Source organism: Coturnix japonica, chromosome 9 (assembly GCF_001577835.2).
Source record: "Coturnix japonica isolate 7356 chromosome 9, Coturnix japonica 2.1, whole genome shotgun sequence".
Taxonomy (NCBI): domain Eukaryota; kingdom Metazoa; phylum Chordata; class Aves; order Galliformes; family Phasianidae; genus Coturnix; species Coturnix japonica.
The window spans coordinates 7,572,301-7,594,586 of NC_029524.1; the positions used below are offsets into that span (position 1 = coordinate 7,572,301).

The 22,286-nt window shown below is 39.7% G+C and overlaps 1 long non-coding RNA gene across 2 annotated transcripts in view; it reads right to left on the reverse strand.

The window, feature by feature from the left end:
* The window catches only part of LOC107318060, a 161,027-nt gene that overhangs the window by 83,441 nt on the left and 55,300 nt on the right, over positions 1–22,286 (reverse strand). The gene's annotated exons all lie outside the window — the stretch shown is intronic.

Sequence of the window (22,286 nt, forward strand, 5' to 3'; positions counted from 1 at the left end):
TTACCTCTTAACTTAATCATAGAATAAGAACTGATATTAAATGTCTCAGCAAAGAAGTATTTCCCAGAGCATGCAGACATGAGTCTGAACTAGGAGTTAATTTGAAATACAAAAGAAAACAGTTTACAATATGTCCATTTTGTCTTGACTGGTGAGTTTAACTGGCAGGAATCCAAAGATTAAATCTCTGTGCCATATTTTATACTTGTTTTTATTTTTATCTTAAAAAATATCCAGTCAGCCTGCTCTGAGACCTCCGAATTCCTGTTGTGCTATAAGTTAGAACAAGATGCTAATGCAGAGAAATGTCATGGCTAAATGACGTACCAGAAAAGTATTCCAACATTTGATTCCATTCATTTTATCTAATCAAATGTTACAACAGCTTTTCTCCATTAAAGCTTTCTATATTTGTTTCTCCCCAAACACTTACAAACTCTGCCAGTGCCACTGAATATTTGAAGTATTTAATTTTTCTAGATGAGGAAAAGCATTTACTGAGCACACAACACTGGAAGTACTATTTTTTGGTCACTGAAAACAGCGAGAGACCTCATCATGGGCTCAGAACCTTGAAGTTAATCTCTTGCTTGCTTTTCTCCTGCAGGTTTCATGGTTCAGGGAGAATTATGCTGTATTAGAGCTCTAACTTGAAAGTTCATTGCACATATGCAACAGGTTCTAGCCAGAACACGACAAAATGGTAAATGTGGCACTGAGGGACATGGATTAATGGGCATGGGGAGGAAGGGTTGATGGTTGGATTAAGTGATCTTTTTCAACCTATTTCAACCTTAATGACTTTGTTATTCCATACATAGGGTACGGTGTTTTAGTAATTTGACTGCAATATACATGGCCAGAAGAGAATACCTCCTATCCAAAAAAAAAAAAAAAAAAGCAACACAATTGACAGTGTTAAATTGTACAGTAGAATACCAAGACAAAATGAAACAGAACAACTTCCTAAGATCTTATTTCTGAGCTCCACATGGTTTTTAAGTTGATGCAGTAAAATTATTGTTTGCTGCATTACTTCAAGCATGAAAACTAGAGTATTGTCCACGTGCCTAGAAGACCGGTATACCAGAACATTCAACACTGTGTATGCTGACAGGAATTTAAACTTCCTTTGAAGTGATCAGGGTTGCAGTTCCACAGCTGCAGATCTGATTTGCTGCAAAGAAGCTGGTAAACCTTTTAACTACAGTCAACTAACCAGAGGCAGACTGGTGACGGTGCAAGTGATACAGTCATTCAAAATGCCCACAGTAAGCTGTAAGACACAGATTGTTCCTTCTAGGAGATGTTAATCAATGTAAATCAATGCATTAGTTATGAGACATTTTAATTCCAATAATAAACATTCTATGATTGATGAATTTTTCACAGCTGTTGTCTATATAGCTGTTTAATTATGGCATGCTGGCAGAGGCTGTTAATTCTTCATCAAGTTGCCGACTCCATTGCATTCCTCTTTCTGCAAGGGAGGATGACAGTTGGCAGAGCAACTTGTGTGGCTGGTCAGGAGACCTGACATTTGGCAAAAGAACTGCATGTTAGATGACAAGCCAAATTCCATCAGCTTCCTAAAAATACTAGCTCAGTGATAAACAGAAAGTGCTTTAATTGCTGGTGCAATCTTTGCTTTTCTGTTATTGATGGGTACTGGACTAAACTACAGAGGAGCACCCATTCCATGATGCTGTTATTCCATGAGAAGGGGAAAGCCAACCAACAGTAATCTACCACAAAGAAAAGAAGATCAATGCCTTGGAAGGATGAAGAAAAAGAAAAGTTGCTTGAGGTTTTGGCATTTAAGTATTCACCCTTATAAATCTGCAAAACTCCCTCACTAAAAGACCCTATCTTTGGTATGTATCTTGGGACACACGCTTAGCTGGGGCGTTAGAGGTGAGGATTCCCAGACAGGTACAAAATAAGTGGAGCCAGAAGAATTTCTCACTGAGGTGCCTAAGATTTAACTCATAGAATAACACTCACAGGTCACCAGGGTGATTATTTTCCTCTTCATTCACCCTGTGTCTGCATCAAAAGCAGAAGTGTCAAATGCAGCTACAGCTCCTTTGCCACAGGTCTGTCTCCATTAAAAGCCAGGACATCCAAACTTATTTCACATATGCCACCACATAGTTCTTAGATGTTGTCAAGTTCAGCCATATTCACACTGGCCACATACAGATGGAGGCATCCAGACATCTGAAATACTAACCTAAAATAGAATACACCTTTTATGTACAGGGTATACAGTTAATGACAACTTTAACTTTGTATCAGCACTTATAAAGTAAAACCAGACTCTAAGCTCCTTACAAGAGGTTTAGGATTCAGTGACAAAACTAGGTCCCTGAAATCAGTCAAAATTCTTGTGGCAAAAATGTGTATAAAAATAAAATCCATGATTTCACTGCAACTGCAGGGAATAAAATAATACGCTTCCAGTAACAAAACACAACAACCTGAATGTCACACTCAAGTTCATCCTTTCATAATTACAATCATGTTGATGTTTGTGAAAAAGTGAAGTCTATTTAATATGTCATTTTAAACTTTGAGCATTTAAATATCATTCCAATACTACAAAGTTTTTCACCTCAAAACTACAAAAGGCACACAAGACTTTTTCACTTCAATTTCTGGTTATACATATTTTTAAGCAGAAAAAAAAAATGCAGAAATTTGTGATTCTTTGCTCAGTGAATCATGCCAACATATAGAGGAATGCCTTGTCTAAATAACACCTGGCACAAGAGACGTAACATCCAGAATGCTGGAAACATAATGTGAAGAGCCACCAGTTCAGTAAAACCAGACCTGAGATATAAAAGCCTTTAAAAAATTCAAAAGTTAAAGTAAACCCGGATAACACAGCAGCAAGGATTCTGATGTCACTTGTTCTGAGCCACCTCAGGAGGTATTCTGTGTCCCCAGCAGCCTGGCATTCCTGTTCAGAAAGCCTCCACAAGGCATTTTGCTGCCCTGAAGATTTTTCCTGTTTTCCACAATTGTTTTTCCTACTTAAGCAGTGATCTCTGTCACTTTCAGAGACCAAAATCCATGCTACTCCACTGCAAAAAGCCTCCCACCCCCAGCCAGTGTAAAGTTACCCCACAAATGGGTGCCTTCCTTCACACACAGTTCACAACTACCTCATGCATAAATGCTGAGTGAATGGTAGTCAGGAGGCACTTAGACACCTGCCCGCTCCTTCCCTGCAGCCCTGAATTTAAGAGGATTATGACAAAATCTTGACTTTCATCTTTATTATTTTTAAAAAGAGGTTACAGCAGAAGGTCTTCTGATTGTTTGAAGGTTCAGTAATCCAAAAGCAGCTAAAACCACTTTGCTCACTGGCTTTACTAACTTCTCATTTCTGTATTTGTTTCTAATGGTGCGGAAGATTAAGTTCATGTGATATGAAGAAAAAAAAAGCCCTAAGACTCTGGCAAAACCTGCAGGAAGAGCCAGTGCCAAGTCTTACATTACACTGTTCAGCAGCTCTGCAGGATGCCTTGCTTACAGCAATTCAAAGTTTGCAAGCAGCGGCATGGAGTATAACTTAATATTTGTCATAATCCCTTCCTAAGAGGCAAAGGGAGAGCTTACAAACTTTGTAGTGGATTTCTGCAGCTGAAGTCTGTGGAAACAGAAACCAGTTTTCCTGGTCACCAGCTATTAGTTATAATAAAAACATAACAAACCTCTAATTGTAGTGTTTTATGTGATCCTACATTTTCCATTAAAGTCACAGGCTTCTTGGAGCTCATTCTCAAGATTACCATGTTGTCCTAGACATCACCTCACATGCACCAGTGCCTTCATATCACAGTTGTGCTTCCTCCTACACCTTCTCTTTAGCAAGTCAGGAGAAGGCAGGCACATCTGCAATAAGTTGTGGTCACCATGAAGCAGATTCAGAAACAACAGCCTCTGTATCCCTACTGTCTCCTTTGAATTTTATGTACCAGACACCTGACCAGAAACATGTTTTTGCTCAAGTACCAAATTTTCTATGTCATTTGAGGTGGAGGTAAAGGTTTTCAAGTAATCCTTGCTGAATGAGGCTGTCTTAATGCCTTATTTTTCTAGTTAGATAAGCAGGATAGTACTATTGACAGTGCCAGCCCTCAAGCAAGCAGCAGCCCCACTCCCTGAAGGGTGACCCAGCGTGGACAGACTGGAGCCCAGCACCTCCCTGCACGTTTCCCCCCACTTCCTTTGCCAGCCACTGCCCCACACCTCATCAGGAAGAGTTGGGAGCAGCAGCAGCAATATTGACTTCCTCCAGGATAGGATTTCTCACACCACTTAGGGCCATTTTGTCACCCTGCTCCATAGCATAAGCCAGAATCACATTACTTGCCACACTTCAAAAAGATTTCATTCCTCTCATCATTGTAGCTCTTTTATTTTAAAGTTTCACAAATCATTAGCTGAAGCTAACGCTGATGAAAAGCAAGAGGAAAAGAAAATGTTTGAGTATGCTACATAATGTTACTGACTGGTTAAGTGTTATTATCTTCATAGATGAGGAGAGGGATAATATGTGGAGAAGACACTCAGTACCTTCCTTCACAACACTTTGATTTCTCATGCAGCCAGTCCCTGCCTAGTAGTTGTCTTCAGTCATTGAAATCTGAACCTTTTACTCAAAAACATAATATTATAGGGTATAAAAAACACATCAAATCTCAAAGACAAAATGTTCTTGCACATCTCCTGTAACACACAAAGAAAAGAGGCAAAATTTTAAGACTCGAGTCTTTACCAAAAAAAGTTAAAGCCATCTTTAGAGAACTGAAATGCTAAATACACATACTAAATATTTTCTCCTTCCCACCACTGCCAGGACTATTCATTGAGGGTTTTTTTTGTCAGCTTCGAGCAGAAGTCTGATACATTTGCTAGATGGGCTCAGATGACAAAATGTTCCAAGCCACCGAATTCATGTTTCCAGAGTAAACCCCAAGGGACAATCAGTACAGCTGTTTCCTCAAGAAGCGCCCTCCTGTTTTAACTTCCAGTTTTCAGGATCAGAAAGGAAAGATCCAATAACCCCAAATTCTCTATTCCTACAGGAGGGTAAACCAACTTCTGCAGCACATTTGTCAAGAAACCAAGTTAAGAACCAGCAAATCCAGAAACATGTTAACAAAAACTGTGAGAAAAAAGATTTCTGACTAAAAGATAAATTTTAGACATGCGAAAGGAACTAGAAAAGCAGAAATCTTTGCTGAAGTAATTAGCCTGCAAATATCAGCCAGTCAAAATTCAAGGCAAAACCAATTACTAGAGACAGGCTACACTTTCATACTAGGCAGGGGAGCTGGGAGAAATTCCTTCCAGTTTTCCAGTGGAAGGGCCCATAGATTTTAAGTAAACACATGCACAGTGCAGCACTTACTCCGCAGGGGTCCACGAGTCCACTCCAGCTGCTATTATATACTACATATCACTCCCCTCCTTATAACAAAACTTCAGTACTTGACAAGCAATGCTTAAAACACAGATAAGCAGAATGGCTTTATCTGTCTTATGTTCTTTTTTTACCTTAAGGTTTAGAATAGCTAAGTCCTCTCATGGAGATAGACCACATTGCCTGAAGTCACCAAACCTGGTGAAGACATGACCAGCAAATGAGTGCAAAGAAGGACAACAATAAGTAGACCTTCAGCATTCATACCTTGAGTAATTCACTCAGCTTCATGCTATATTTATTCCTGCTTAAAAATAGTATGCACAGGAGTTGTCCTCTAACAGTCAAATATTATTATTTTATATATATTTTTTAAAGAAGCCACTACTGTAGCGTGATTGAATATTTAAATTCCTAGCTCCCAACTTTACATACAGTTGTCAGCATACAAAGCAATCACTGAAACGGCCTGGTGGAGGACAGAAGCATTCAACTGAGAACATAACCACCACAGCATTTAAACATGTCATATCAAAAAGAGCTTTAAAAAGAGGGAAGGAGAATGTAAGAATAAAAACCAGTAAGGAAAAAAAAAGACAAGGCAGCAGCTACTTCTAACACAGTGTTGTAATGGCATCTCTGTTCTAACCACTACCAGATGGGCATCACACACTACATGAACTGGTAAAGCTGACACCCATTCTTCATGTTAGAGCAAATACTAAGAGTGGTATTTCATGCGCACATACTAAACATTTCCAAAAATAATCATCTTCTGGAAGGAAGCGATAACAAAATAAACTTTTATATTTATATTAAAACCTGCAAATATAAGTTCATTTAAATACAAAGGAAAAATATGCAATTAGAGCCTTCACACGCTCATAATTAGAGAGAGTTATTCTCTATACACAAATGTATATACACTCATGAAAAGTATCTTTCCTTCATCGTTTCCCCCCTGCTATCCTCTTTTTATAATCTAGTCCACAAGAGTTCTGTTTGTAAGGCATAGCTGAAAGCCTGAAGGCCAGGAGCCAAATTCCACTGTCACTTACACACTCTCAACCTTTAACATCAGAAGATCTTCACCAGAGTAAACCAATAATAGATTCTGGCTGCCCTTATGGACCTATTTTGGCAAGGAGATGGAACAGGATTCCAATGTTGCATTTATTTATCTCAGGAAACTAGAATTCACATTCAGTTTAAAAGAGATTTCAAAGCAGCTTTATGGTCCAAAAACCTAATCTCTAATGGAATTCTCCAAAGCATAAGATCACCACAAAGAAAGAGTCTTGCACAATTTATTTTTACGCCTTTAATCCTTGCTCAGGAGAGGCAGGATGTTGCAGAGCTGGAGCAAAGGTGTAATTGCAGCAAAGGCACGTGGGTCAGACCCTGAGCCAGCGCTACTTGTTGTCAGCCTGCCTGCTTGCAGAGGGCTGCTGCTCCCCTGTGCTTTCTGAGAGTGCTGAATTACAGATACAACAGCAGGGAAAGGAAAGGAAGGGAAAAATAAAGCGTCCTTTGAGAGTTTAATAAATCTTACAGAGAAATCATGCAACTTGGGAAGATGTAAATCAATTCTCAGCTGAAAGATTTGTTATTTATGCAATATATACAGCTATTTCAAAATTACCGTGGCAGTCATCAGAATTACAATTTTTAATCCAGTAACAAATGATGTATATAAATAAAATGTCGAAGATTAGAGCAGAGGTAGAATTTTAATGCCAACACTCCATCGTATTACAAAAGCCACACCAGCTCCATGTTACTGTCAGTAGGTGAGCTGCTTCTTCAAATCTATGCCTTGGGAAAACCAAAAAAGAACAAAGAAAACCAAATAACTTCTAAAAGGAAGCTGCAAACCAGTGTGCCCTAAAGGGATAAGATCAAGCAATGTAGCGAGCAGCTGGAGGAGGGAGGGCAAATTTACAGTGCCAACTGAAATACATTATTGCACCAAAACAGATATTTAATACTTGCTATCCAGGACCTCTTATGAAATTGAATATGTTAGGTAGAATAAATAAGTTTGTCTTTTAGGAAACCAGTAGCAGAGGAAGATAGGTGCAGGACAGCAGGATAGAAAACTCGCCTAAGAGGAATGTGCAAAAACAAGAGCACTTGAGAGAGTTACTACGAGTTGCAACTGGCAAGCACCCCGAGCTCTCAAAATGTAGTTCTTGACTCATTTAAATAAAAAGCTAATTAGCAGTACTTGGATGGTGACTGTCACCCACTAAGCAGTGATGCATTGAGATTCAATGTTTAAGTCGAGAGATTCACGTGGATTATGCAGCTCAATTCTATTGAGAAGGATGGTGTGAAGTTGTTTAAATGAGCTTCTGTAAGACACCTCCTCCACACTGTGGATAAGATCTGGAAGCAGGCTTGCTTGGCAGGGTTTTGCACCAAGTGAAAGTTGTTTAGCTTGTCAGCATCAGGAAACCTTAGTGTGATAAGTCAGAGCTGTTTCAACAAGCGATCACAATAGAGCTTTTGAATTTATTTTCATGTATTAAGGAAGTGTCTGTAGCTTCGAGGCACATAACATACTAGACCTGGTCAAACAAGAAAACTTGACAGCAGAGCCAAGCCAAAGAGCTTAGCTAGGATCAACGAGCCGTTAGAGCTGAATATACACATTTGAAAAAAGTATTACATAAAGTGATATGCATCTCAAGTCGCAGTGGGAGCCAGGAAGCAGCGCCAAAACATTCTTGCAGGCTTCTGCCTTCCTTGGCTTGCCCCCACTTACGGACACAGCCCAGCACAAGCTTCCACCAGCTTTCCCCCCTTGACGACTGAGCAGGTCATGTTGCAGAGCCACTTATATTTAGAAGAACAGGTGGGCAGCTCCGTTCCAAATTTAATCAAGTTAACACTTTATACTTCTTCATGGCTTTCATAATTTTAATGAGTTTAGTGTTTCAAACTAAGGGATGAGCCACCTCTGCCTGCTAAGTTACAAAGATCTCTCTACAAACATCTGCATTTTCTTCTCTTTGCAGAGATATTTTTAAATGTGTAATTTTGATTGCTCGTTGTCTCATATTCAGCATAGATGTTTATCAGTGAAAAATGTTCCAATCCCATGTGAAATATGACCTTAGAATGACAAGAGATAAGCTTTTATTTATTAATAGAGTTGTGTACCAATCCCAGACTGCTGTTTTCTCATCTCCTACCAGGAACCCAGTAGGGAATTTACTATCAAGGTAGTTCAGTCTCTGTAAGTGTATGGACACCACGCCCTTTCATTGGAAATATCATTAAGGTTAGGGAACCATTGTGAGCCTTCCAGCTCCTTGTGCCTGAGTGCGCTGGCAATTATCTTGATGGCACATGAAGGATTACACCAATATTCCTTGGCAGTAGCCATGTCACCAGGTACCTTGGCATTCCCAAGCTGCCACCACTACACCCTTCACTAGCAGAGCTCCACAGAGCCACACATTTAATCTAAGAGGAGTGGATCCAGACAGCACGATCAGAGAGGTGACAGACAAACTGCTCTCACCTGAGCAAGACACATTGGCCAGCTGTTTGTCAGAGCAGCCCAGGTCCTGCTTTCTGGTAGTGTATTCCAACACTAGGAATAAGTATTTAGCTCACTTCCCTTACTATTGGAACAGAGAAGTGAAGACAGAAAACAAAGCTAGAATTGCATTTTCACACAAAACTTGCCTGCTGGACATTATAGAAGGATGGCCTTCCCTATGGTACATCACTATTCCTTTCTCTTCACATTCAAGCTATCTCTAAAGAAAGCAGAACTGGTGCATAGAGCCAACAAGATCTTTTTAATGACACTATCTGTGGTATGTTGCTTACAAAGGTATTTAAAGCATACACAAGTTGCAGAAACTCTACAGCCTAGATGATTCTACTAGCATTTTCCCTCTTCAGGTTTAAATCTGAGAGATGATAATCCTGACATGTTGACAGGAAACTACAGATGACTGTCTCCATTTTGACTCATTAGATTTTACGATAACTTAAAATAGCATATTGATAGTAAATGTGTTCACAAAGTGACCTGATGAGGAGGTACTCCTCTTCCCACAGCCCTGATGACAAGTAGGGTTAATGTCAGCAATGCAAAGGATAATTAATCTTATCTGTCAGTGCAGCTGCTTCACATAATTTTACCCTAATAGTGAATATCACATATCTTTGCCAAGTAAAAGGAGTAGAAACAGAATACTGCTTTCAGATGTTCTTTGCCAGCAACCACTTCCACTCTCACTAAAGAAAATCTTCCATATTCTTAAATTTACAACTTTCTGTCCCTTCTTTGTTTCTTCAAATGTCCAAATAAAATTGGTAAATTAAGTCTGGTGAAGGGAGCCTCTTGTGAGCTTCCTAATAAAAGAGGCAGCCTTTGGAAATTAGGACAGAGAATCTAATTTCCATTGTGAAGTCTTTACAGTAGATTTCCTTAAAAGAAGCACCCACATGGCATCCAGCTTGTTCATACAGTCAGCAAGACATGACCTTTGGAAGACTCCTACTATTGCTACAGGGATGGACAATTAGGTAGCCATGAAACGGATTTCATGCCAAGCTCAAGCTGATCCTGCCATTATGAAGAAACATCTTCTCCAATGGAGAGAAAGTTGTTCCTCTATAAACAGTCCCAGGAGATGTCAGTGGGGACTTATGTTCCTTTTTTTTTTTTTTTACCATATGGGCATTTATTGGCTAAGAAAAAACTGTAACTAAAACTTTGGAAAATCTTTGAGAGGCAAACCTTATACACCATCCCCAGAGAAGGCTGGAGCTGCAGAATCCCTGATGCCTGCTGCTGCTGCTTAGCAGGAAGGCATTTACTGAGGATCCCAATCCACACATTTTTTGGGGCCACGCGTAGAGCCAATTGCATTTCACTTGGCAGCATAGTTCTTTTATATTGCATAATTTAACAAAATACTGAGGCTAAAGTGAAAGGGAGAAAACTAACCTTCTAAGGATGCAGAGTACAAAGAAGTAGCTTTGAAGGATCCAGAGGTGAGGAACAGAGGGGAGAAGCTAATGAGGAGTTAACTTCTGTAGCACTACCCAGAATTAGCAGTAGAGAAACAAGAAATTATCATCAAGGAGCCAGAAACAGAGTAGCACGGAAAACTCTGCACCAAATACAAATCTATTACCTACTGGGAGGCTTGAATCCAAGTTCATGAAAAGCTGCAATCAATCAGTTTTTGACAGTAGCATTTAATGTTCCTTAGCTCAGTGATGGATTCATAAGCAAAACAAGCTCACTGAGGGAGCGACAAACACACAGACTTGGAACAACTATTTGATAAGAACAGATCTACAAAGCGTTTACAGAGAAAGTCATGTTCAAAGCTGCAGGAGCAACAGTCAATGCCAGCACTAACAAGGTTTCTCATGAGTATATACAGGTACTGATGGATCCAGGACCCTGTGCAGACCTAAGTAAAGCTCCCAGCAAGAGATTACTTCTATAGCTGCACACAGGACGCTGCCAAAATACTTGATGATCTTACCAAATTATTCTGCTGCAAACACATAGCCAAAGAGCAGGAGATCAACTAGTGTCAAGTAGTAAAAGGGGCCTGACTGGCTCTGTAGTTTCACAGATTTAACTTGTAAGAATAGAGTTCAAAAATTAAACTACCAAACCTAAGAAACCCCACATGTATATGCAGGTATACATCTCCTGTTACCGAGAGTGGGAGGTAATGCAAACAGGAAGTTTGAGCTGATGAGGAAAACTGCCAGATATGCAAGAGAGACCAATTAAATGCTTGCAGTAATGCTACTGTGAAATGCCAGACTCCGGACAGGAAACTAAAATAGTTGTTACGGAAATACCTGAGCATGTCATTTGGTCTTTTAGAAGTAACTCACAACAGTAAAACCTGTTAAGTATATCCAAGGGTAAGTTAAAGTGACAGATTTCCCCCTCACCACCCACCTCACCTCCTTGATTTCCAAGAACCTTTTAAGAATTCTAGCTTAAGCAAGAAAGCATCTGGTGAGGCCAGTACTCCCATGGCTACTTTCTATGCTAATTAAGGTCCAATTACTGCCACAGATACCAATTAATTTTTACATTAACAATCCATTTTTTCCTCCCTAAGCAGATGTCAATAATTTGAATGATGTTCAACTCCAAGAGGTCCCTTTTTTTTTTTTTTTTTTTTTTTTTAATATAGAGATCCCACTCTTCTATTCAGACACCCACCCTGATCGTTCCTGTTTAAAAAGCAGATGCAGGAAATCTTCCAGAAAAATGTGTTCCAGGCTGAAGCAACAAGCTCCTATCCACTCCCACAGATCCATCTCCTGGGCCTTGCACAAACTAAGGACCTTGACTTCTAATTATCATAAAGGGGAAACACCAACAGGCACTTCTTATGGCTGGGGACTTGATCTATAAGGGCTGCTCCAAAAGTAATGCCCCCTATTCTATTATATTGGTCCATGACATCAGAGGCAGATGTTGGTGATATGGCAATAAAAGTTGAAGCTTCCTATCAATATCCTATTACATTTTGTTGCCATGTGACAGATGGCAGCAAAAGGGCAGTCTGACAAAACAGCACCTGATACGGAAGTGCCTAAGTAAAGGTGTGTGCCACTGAATTCCTCTTTGTGGAAAAAAAAATCACACCCACTGATATCCATCACCACTTGCTGAACAATTATGGAGACCCAACAGTACATGTGAGTACACTCAGGCAGTGGGTAGTCCAACTCAGCAGTGGCAACAGAAACAGTTGGTCACTTCCACTTAGTGCAGGCTCCTGCTTCCTGGCATGCAGGCTCTTGGTCATCATTAGCAAAAATGCATAGTTAATGGTGGTGACTATGATGAAAAACAGCATTTTATAGCTAAATATTTGCTCTATCATTAGTGTTATTGTGCTCTGCTCTATGCATAGTTTGTAGCTGCCATGGAAATGAATGGGAGGCATTATTTTCAAGGTGACCTACATAACAGAGCTACCCAAATGGACACAAGGTATGAGAGGTACACAAATATGAATGATAAAGGTAACGTTTGCCCAACTCTCACAGTGTTTATCTTGTTTGATTTTTATTTTTCACTCTATATACAGATTAGCCCACTGAACTCTCAGACCAGGAGATCTTTAGGAGTTACAAAAGCAAATAATGAATAGATGAGCACAGCAGCCATTACTCCTTAAGACCATTTCTCAAGGGTACAAGTTTAGCAGGTGCGAAGACGCTTAACCTGCAGGCACACTGTTCTGTACTCATTCTATGAAATCCTTCAAACACTTCTGGAAATCTTCCTCTATAGTTGAGAAACATCGCTGTTCTTTTAGATTTTGTTAACATTGGGATGACTCCAATCACACGTGTTACAGCACCTGATAAGCATTAATAATAGCAACTTATACAACTGTAAGAACACCAGAGCAAAGGAGAGAAATATCAGAAGCCCTCTCTCAAACAGGAAATCAATCTAACTTTCTTGTACAGAATAACAAATTAATTGAAAGCACAACATGACCTGCCAACATCACCTTAGTTATGAAAAAGCAGGAAAAAAAAAAAAAGAGAGAGAATTGCAGTTGAATCAAATGCAGCTGTACTATAAACACTGCATTATAGCAGAGCCAGACACAGATGCATTTGGAGACACAACAGAAGAATGAATCCCATAAACAGTAGAGACAAAAATTCCAAGTATGTTACAATTGTTCATTGTTAACAAGGATTCCACACCAAACAAGACCTAATATCGCGAAGACAGCTCTAAATATCTAGAAAGCTATGTCACGGAGGGAACAGAATTAACCATCAGTCTCCGATTGCCTGGTGAAATAACACCTGAGATCACAAACTGTGCAGAGGTTTAAACATTTTTAGCCCTTTCTTATATCTTCAACAAAAAAGAGGATGCTTCTTTACTGAAGGAGTACACCAGGAAATATTGCTTTGATACACATACCACATCAGAAAAGTTTTCACTTTGTTCCCCAATCTGCCTACATATGACACTATTAAAAATATAGATTTTTTTTCTCTCTTAAACTCCAATTTGACAACTGTCAGCCACAGGCTCTTTTCAGGTCTTTGCAGTAGGTCATGAATAATCTTCAGTCTCACCGTTCACACCAAGCACTACTTCAGAAAAAGAAAAAGGCTGAGACTGCTACATTAAGATCATTCTGAAATACAAAGAATATCATGCATAGTTTGGACCTTTATTTCACACTTCATAAATACACACTTCATGTAGGAAGGGAAATAGGTCGGATTCATATCCATTATGATCTACAAATTATGATTTAACCCTTCAGATTTCTTCTTCCAGGATGTTTTGATGTTCTTGGAAGAACCCTACTTGATCGGAATTTTTTGTTTGTTTGTTTGTTTTGTTTTTTGTTTTTTTTTTGCTATGGATGCTTGTTTTGTTTTTGAACATGCAATTTTTATTGATAAATAAGATGAAATGGAAAACTGCATACAAGTTATTAACAATAACTGAATATTTAGAGTGAAAAGATGCATGTACTTCTAGAGCGGTCTCAGGAGCATATCAAACCCTTCATATTCCTGAAAACAGTAACTTCATGAGGCAAGAAGCACTACAACAGCATATTGCCAATAATAAGCCTCCTCTGGCACATAGGGAGCGACTACGGTCTGAGATGGAACTCGTGTTTTCTTAGCTATGTTTTTTAGTTCAGATTTTAAACTTCTATTGACAGGAATTGCTACTTGTAACATTATAATGAGATGGAAAACACAGCAGTGATAGTGGAATACCAAAGTCCCAGGCTTCAGCATTTGAGGATATGCTCACTGCAGCAGCTATGTACACAGAAACAAAGGAAAAAACCTCCTTGCCCTAGGAAGTACACGGGTAGGCAGGGATCTCCAGCAAGCTCCCCTTGCCTCCACTGCCAGCCCTTAAATGAGGTCTGGGAAGGGGTGCATCCTGGCTCCATCCCTTCCAGTCACTCAGGTACACTGCATGCACCTGAGCTCCCCTGGGTTGGCTCTGCCTGCCCACCAGGTGATCAATCACTGCTTCAAGCCACGACTTAGTATTTCCACTACACTACTTGTACAGTCATCACACAGTGATGGAGGAAAAAACCACACCATTTCAGTTTCTTCTGAAGATAATTTGTGGGAAGAAAGGTCTCAGTGTTACATGGGTATAAGATCCCCAATTCCGGGTCACACGTTCACATATTTAAATGCAATCAAGCACTAAAAACTATTGAGAACATTCTTCATGAAAACAAGCAGTTGTGTTTCAGAGAAATTGTACAGACTTGACACATCAGAGCAGCACTACAGAAATACTAGAGCTGGCCATCTCAGTTCTCTCAACTATAATTTCCACAGGCACCTGGTAAACCCTTTTCTTCTTTTGTAATGGGATGTTGATGAATGGATGTATTAATGAAATGCCAGATATTAAGGCTATGAAAGAGGTATAGCAAGTAACAGAGAGAACTGCTTCTAAAAAGCCTGGAAGAAAAACATAACTTAGAACTTCTTATTAAGTACAGTAAAATACAGGCAACTCCATCAGCATCTCCACTTTACATAGCTCATAGAATATAAACACTGAAATTACAGTACTATAACTTTTGCCACCTATATGACCAGCAGTTACACTTCCTCCCTTTAACAGCTTTAATAATACCATCTGAGTGCCAGGCAACACTAAAACTTAAATATGCAAAAGCTCAAGGAGCTGCTACATTCTCTTATTCTGTATGGGAAGCCAATAGCCAGCTCCCAAAGTGCACTGAAGTTTTTAAAGCCTCTAAACTGAAGCATGACCCTCAAAGACTTTCCCTGCATGTCTTGTAGGGCAAGTGCAGAGCTTGCAGTAGTTGCAAACTACTGGGCTGTAAATTGGCAAGTCACATTCAGCACATTAGCCCTGCACTGAACACTAATGTAATTTCCAAGGTTTGGTAATTAGCCACTCGGTTACACTAACACGCTTCTAGGCTTGTGACATGATCAGTTTCAAAGCTGAACCTTCTCCCAGGTGACCATGTAAATATGCACTTCGTTTCAAGCAGGAATTTGGCTGTGTAAAGATGGCAACAGTAAGTGGTAAGGTTCAGGTTCCAAACAGCATTTTAATGCCCGTTCTCCTCAGAGTTGTAAACACAGTACTTCAAAATCTGCTTTCAAATTATTCACCTCTAACACAAGTGGCTGGAAAGTCTGAGAAACAAGTTTTCCTTGCAGGAAAACTAAAACTTCTATTCCTGGTATCACCAGAGACAGTGAAGGAAAAAAAAAATAAAAAAAAAAAAAGTTGTATTACAGCTGCTTAGTGCTTCATTTCAGAGTGGCACCAACACCTGACAAGACACCCATTATTCACCTCAGAACTAAATCTTGACCCAAACATAGGTGGGTGTCTCTTACAATACAATCTTTTTCCATCAAGTAAAATGTGATTACCAACCTTTCAAATATGCCAGCAAAAACACTAGAACGTAGACTGCGTTGCCATTCCGGATATATTTACATTACAGGTTGCTTTCAGATTGCTTTTACACCTTCAGTTAAATAGCTTTTAAAATATGTTACTTCCAGAACTAAAATTGCACTGGCAAGCAACAATACATGAAATATGGACATCATAATTTTAGTCTATGTGGACTTGGTGATTGCATTGACTCATTTGTTTGTCTGTCCAAATAATTATTTCCCTTCATATGCTGATGAGGATGCCCTCAAAACTGAGATATTCCTACATTTAGTAAAAACAAACAAACAAACAAAACACTGTTTTTTGAGCCCCAATTTGATTGCTTCACTCTTTGCTATGTCGCAGAATGTACTACCGGTGCTTTCTCATGTGCAGAAACCGAACTGGGGCAGGCCTGACATCTCCACAGTATGGAAACTGAACTCCAACAACTCAAACTGAATTCCTTCCAAGTGAACGTAGACCAAGATATGTTTCTGATGTTGAACATAAGACTTTTAATCAAGATGTGCTGCTACAGTCCATCAACCACAGTCATCGTTAAACTGCCAACTGAAACCTCTTCTTAAAGAGAAAATACTTGTCTCCCCGCCTGCTTCAGGTTGCTTTAAGTCACTGCTCTACTGTGGAATATAGCACCTACACCAGATGGGAGTTGAAGTAGGAGCTAAAGCTCAGATACCTCCTACTCATCTATAAAAATGCCAATGGTACTTTATCTTTTAAGATTTATCTGGAGCCGTGGGTTCTTAGGCAACATTTAAGCCCTTGTGAACCTAAATCCATTCTATCACATCAGAATAGCCCAGATGGTCTGTCAGCTGCACTGATGTGGTGGATGAAGGGATTTCTCCTGCATCACTACAGGTATGGCTGAAGACAGTTGGACAGTAATCAAAACAGAAAATCAGCTATCACTACAGCCATAACTCTAGGATTTAGTCGTTCAGCTCATAGTGTGCTCTCATTAGATGCATATCTGTTGCAAAAGATTGCTTCACATGAAACAAATCTTGGTGTGCTAAAATTCTGAGAAAAGCCTTGCTTTTACATAAACTTACATTGGCCTTTCCTAATATTTTGTTCCTGACGGGAAAAAAAGCTTTACATCTAAAACAGCACTAATTGAGAATAATTTTTAAAGCAAAATTTGCTTTAAGAAGTGCAGTGACATACATAAAACACCTGTTATCATTTGCTCAGTCCAGAGTGGTATCTTTTCATACTTAATAGACAACTTTTTAAAGCATGAAACCCAAGTGATAAAGAGGAAATGGGATTGGTCTGCTTTATTTTGTCCTACTATTAGGACAAAATATTTAGGTCTACTATTAGGAACAGATGTTTAATGAATTTTTCATTCCACAGTGATGCTGTGGGTCAGTGGTGGTGAAAGCACTCACCTCTGTGGTACAGAACTGCAATGAGCACAGCGTGCAGGCTCTTGCTCATTGCAGGTGAAAATGCACAGATAGTGGTGGTGACTGTGTTGAAAGATAGTGTTTCTAAATAGTGTTATTGTGTTCTTTCTATCTGTTGTAGTTTCCATGGAAATCATGAGGAGGTGTCACTTCTGCAGCAACTGATGTACGATCAAAGACTCATTAATGCTGTTGATTCACTTAGAAAGAAAGACAAAAAACAGGGAAGCTTGCTAAAAAGAAATTAAGGTAATTCTTAAGAAATGAGTAGGAGGATATAAATTGGTAAACAGCTGCCAAAATCCTCGTGGTGAGGATTATTAATTTATACTGATCTTTCCGCACTATGTTCCCACCAGTAATAAAGACTAGATCTCTTGATGGCTTCACTGCACAGCATAGGATTCAGAATAAATGTTGTGCTACAAAACATTTCAAAACCAGCTGGGTAGCAGAGTAAACAGGTTCTTAGCAGTAAAGAGATCTCTTCAAAAACTGGAGTTCTGCCCAAGATTACAGAAGACAGCCCACATTCCTGCAAGCTACGTTGAGGGTCAGAGTCTTGATGAACGACACAATGAGCACAAAACTAACAAGCTTGAATTTTTCTCCCCTTGAACTCCCAAGCATAAATTATAAGCAGGAATTCTCCCCCAAACACTTGTCATGAGTGTGTGAACGGAGCCAGATACAACCAGCATTCAGCAATACCTGACTTGCTGATTGCCTGAGCAGACAGTTGGTTGACCAGATCAACTCATCATTTAAGTAACATTCACGAACCCTTGCAAATCTTTCATCAGACACTGCTTTTGTATCTCGTGCCTGTGGCAAAATCAGACATGCATATTTCACACTTGTATGTATCCATGTGTGAGAAAGTGCACTTGCAAACTATCAGCAATTGTTAGAGTATTTTTTTTTAATCTTAAAACCTGATGCACAAATCTGTTAGTTAATAGCTGATTAGGAAAGAGATAATCGTTCACCCAGAAAATTCCCGTATGACAGCCTTTTACCAAGTGGCCACAAAAGCAAACTCATAAAAATAAAAATAGAAACTACAAATCCTAACAATACAAAGAGGACACAGAAGCCACTGTTCTTACAGGCACATCTGTATTTGGTCACAAGTGGTATCATAGTAAAAAGGAACTGAAATTACTTATGCTTATATGTTCTGAGATACCCCAGTTTCCACACCTCTTTGCACTTCAGTCAAGCCCCTTGCCTCTTCCCAAATGCCTTCTCTTCATCTTGTTTCATTCCATTTAGCTTTAAACTTCTTACACAACCTGGCTACAGCTCCATCTTCCAAGGCAGCGTCATATTTGCCTTGTTTGGTACTCAGTACAGCAGTGGGAGTGTGCACTTGGCACTGTGCACTGTCATGCTCCAGCTGATGGCTAGGCGAGGGCTGGTCTGTGAGCACATTTTTAACACGCATTCTCTAGGATGAATCTAACTGCCAGTTTTTACATCATCACTGAATCCGGGCAAGGAAGCACTCAGTCTAGCTGCCCAAAACAATGTCTAGCCTGTAAATAAGGGTAGTAGTTCACAGTTCTGGTTGAATGTCAAGTGTACACTGGTGACATACGTGGAAGTTAACTCCACTTCTTAGAAGAAGGAAAAACAAGCACCCATGAAATAGTTAAAGTACAATATTGTATTTACTAGGATATGTGAATTGCCACCCTGAATTAGTCTGAAGGTCCATCAAGCATAGCATTGACAGATACCAGCACCAGACATTAAGGGAGGCTGTCCCTATGGGGGCAATTATAGACTAATTTACCCATCAGGGAAATTCCTTTTTAAGCTCCACCAATTATCCCCTCGAGGCACAGAGATGTACACATCTTATGTTTCTAATCCTTTCTAACATTACTCCAGATTATCTTATTTAATTTTTTTTTTTAACCCTTTTCCAAATTTACTTACTACTACAATGGTCTCCTGATAAAAGCAGATTAACCAAAATAACTCGTTAGCTGGAAAACTGTTAATGAGAACTGCAGATGCATACTACATGCCATGGAATACTCAGCAAGACTTACCACTAAAAGAAAACACAAACAGGCAACTCTTAGGTACATTAAACTTAATATATGCCAGAAAATTTCCGTTTATTCAATACAAGTTGCATCTAGAATAGAAAATTAAGCATCAAGCCTTACAAAAGCAGCCTTTGGTATGTTCCCATCAAACACCAGTGAGCCTATTTTATGACTGTTTTTCCTGTTACAGGACCCGGTACACAATCCAGCTTCTCAGAGCTGCAGACGTAAGTCTGTCAGACCCGTAATTCAGCGATTTCACGGACAGTAACACAGGAGACTGCTGTGGAATTTCAGCAAGAGACCCCACGTTCACATGGAAAGCGGATAAAATGTCTTTGGCATCCCCCTGCAGTGGCCCCTTGACAGGAAGGCTATACACAGCTTAAGTTTCCTGCTAGCAGCAGAGCTGCTGGAAGTGGACTGAGGTAAGGAGGCATGGGAATCAGCTGACCAACTTAACAAATGCTTTTCAAGTTAGCCTCGGGAGCTGCGCACAAAAGGTCTATAAAAACAAGGCAGAGGTGCTGCCTGCTCTGTGCCTGTAACATGAGGTAGGTCACATAATGGGATCCAGCAAGAAAGACCACATACTCAACAGGACTTAACAGCTGACCAAACTTTGTTCTCGAGATTTGTTATATTCAAAGCCCAAGAAGAACTTGAAATAGTTGTTTCATCCAGTATACACTTTAAACCAATATATTAATTTGTTGGGATTTTGTTTGTAGCTTTGAGACAGTACATCACCATTCTAAAAAGAGAAAAGGGTCTGCAGTCACGTTAAACTATTAGCAACTTCTTATCCAGATATGCAAAACTACTGGGGGGATACAGGGGTAGTTTTTGGCAACAATATAAATATTCATGAAGGACAAAATCTCAGCTCTTCTCTGACCTCTGCAACTGCCAAGCTTTAAGTGTTTCCTCCTACTTTCCTACTTGTTGGGCAACTTGATGAGTGCACAGCTACTATTCCATGGGGCCATTCATATCTCCAAGTTGCCAGCATCATACGGGGCTGATCTCTACTCTTCTCTGCACTAACACACACAAAAAAAATCAGTCTCTTCCTCATCCAAACCTCAATCAACCTGTACCAACATCTCCCAACAGGCAGACAGGCAGCACAGATGCTGGCTCTGAAAGAGAGCCACTTATCTCTCCCAGGCTTCTGACTGTGAATCACTTACTGTAAATAAGTTATTCATAGCTTCCGCCAGGGAGAGAGATCAGGTAGACTCCCCTACTTATCCACAGTTTTTAAGAGGCCAAAAGTTAACATAAAACCTCCCATGAAATGCTCACTGCTCTAACGTAGTATACACTAAAAATGTATGTGAATAATCAGTGTCATGGCTCACCAGATGAAGAACCAGACACGTCACATCAGTCCCAAAACTAATCCTAACATTTGTTTCAGGTCAAAAAAAACCCCATTCTCTACAGTCATATTTCTTTTTCAGTTGAGTTGGAATTGGGGATTTTTTTGCTCATTGTTTTATTGTTTGTTTTTAGGAGGATGAGGGTAAGAGACTCTTTTTTGTTTAATAAAAGCTGAAGAACTACATTCACCAAACAGCATTTCATCAGCAGCTGGAGTGATCATAGCAGTCACTGAAAACTCAAGTTCACATTCACATGCTCAGCCAAGCACAGAAGCTGTCTGAACAGAGGTCTCCTATGTCACACACCAGCATTATACTCAGGAGTCCACAAACTGTATGAGAAGGATGAACTCACACACCTCACCTCCGTGTTAGGTGCTCCAGTTCCAACACGCTTTTCTTCAACTAAAACCCCTTACTGATTTCATGAAAATCAACACAAAAAGAAAAATAATAATAATAATCATCATCATAATCCAGCACAAAACTAGAGCTGTAATTTCTTAAGACCGACAGGTGCTGCTTTGAAAGTCACACAAGAGGAGTAACAGGAATTATTTCCCATGATTTAGAGCTTCCAGAACAGAATAGGCCATACCTATAATGCTACGATGGTTGGACTGAGCAGGGAATCATACCAAAAACCTCCTCAGCCAACAGTCCCTCCTTCTATATTAGGTACAAAAAGCCTGCTTACACCTGTTCCTCTCCAGCTGAAGAGCTATTCACTGAAAAGACAAAACAACCGAGGCAATGCTAAAACCATCCCAGCACCGCTTCCAAGGAAAGCACCAGGAGCTGGGGGATATACAGCAGAGAGCAACAGGAGCAAGATTATGGCTACCTGAAATGTCTCAGGCGATTCCATATACAAATGTTTTGTTGATTATAAACAGAATCCTATTCAGGTCAAAAAGCATTTTATAAGCAGCACACTTGAACGTCTAACTACACTCCAAGCATTTAAAACAGCTTCCACCAGTCATGGAAGAATTAAAAGGAAGGCGTCTGCTGGCATTCTGGTACTGATTCTCTTTGAAACAGAAAGATATTATTTCTCAATGTTATTGGCAACATTTCAAATCCAGTCAGAGCCAGATTTTAAAAAATGCCTCATGTAATTACACATCTCCCTTCTATGGCCACAACAGCAGACACAGAGCAGCAGCAGTGCAGCCAGCCTTCAGTCCCTCAGTCCAGGCGTTCCTGGCAGGCACAACTGATCAAACTTGAAAATTTCTTCAATTTTGGGAAACAAACAAACACACCAATAAACCTAAACATTATTCCTTCCCTTAGTTATTGTTGCTAGCAAATAGCTTATGTTTTATAGCTGGAAGGCTCAATAAAACACTTTTCCTTGTGCGATACCATCTCAATTCTAGCTGCTCACCTACAGAAAACAGTCATACCTTTCAAATTCCCAACAGAATGCTGCATTTCCTCACAGAAAAGTCCCTTTTTTCCTAGTCCTAACAAGTTTCCTTGATTAAACAC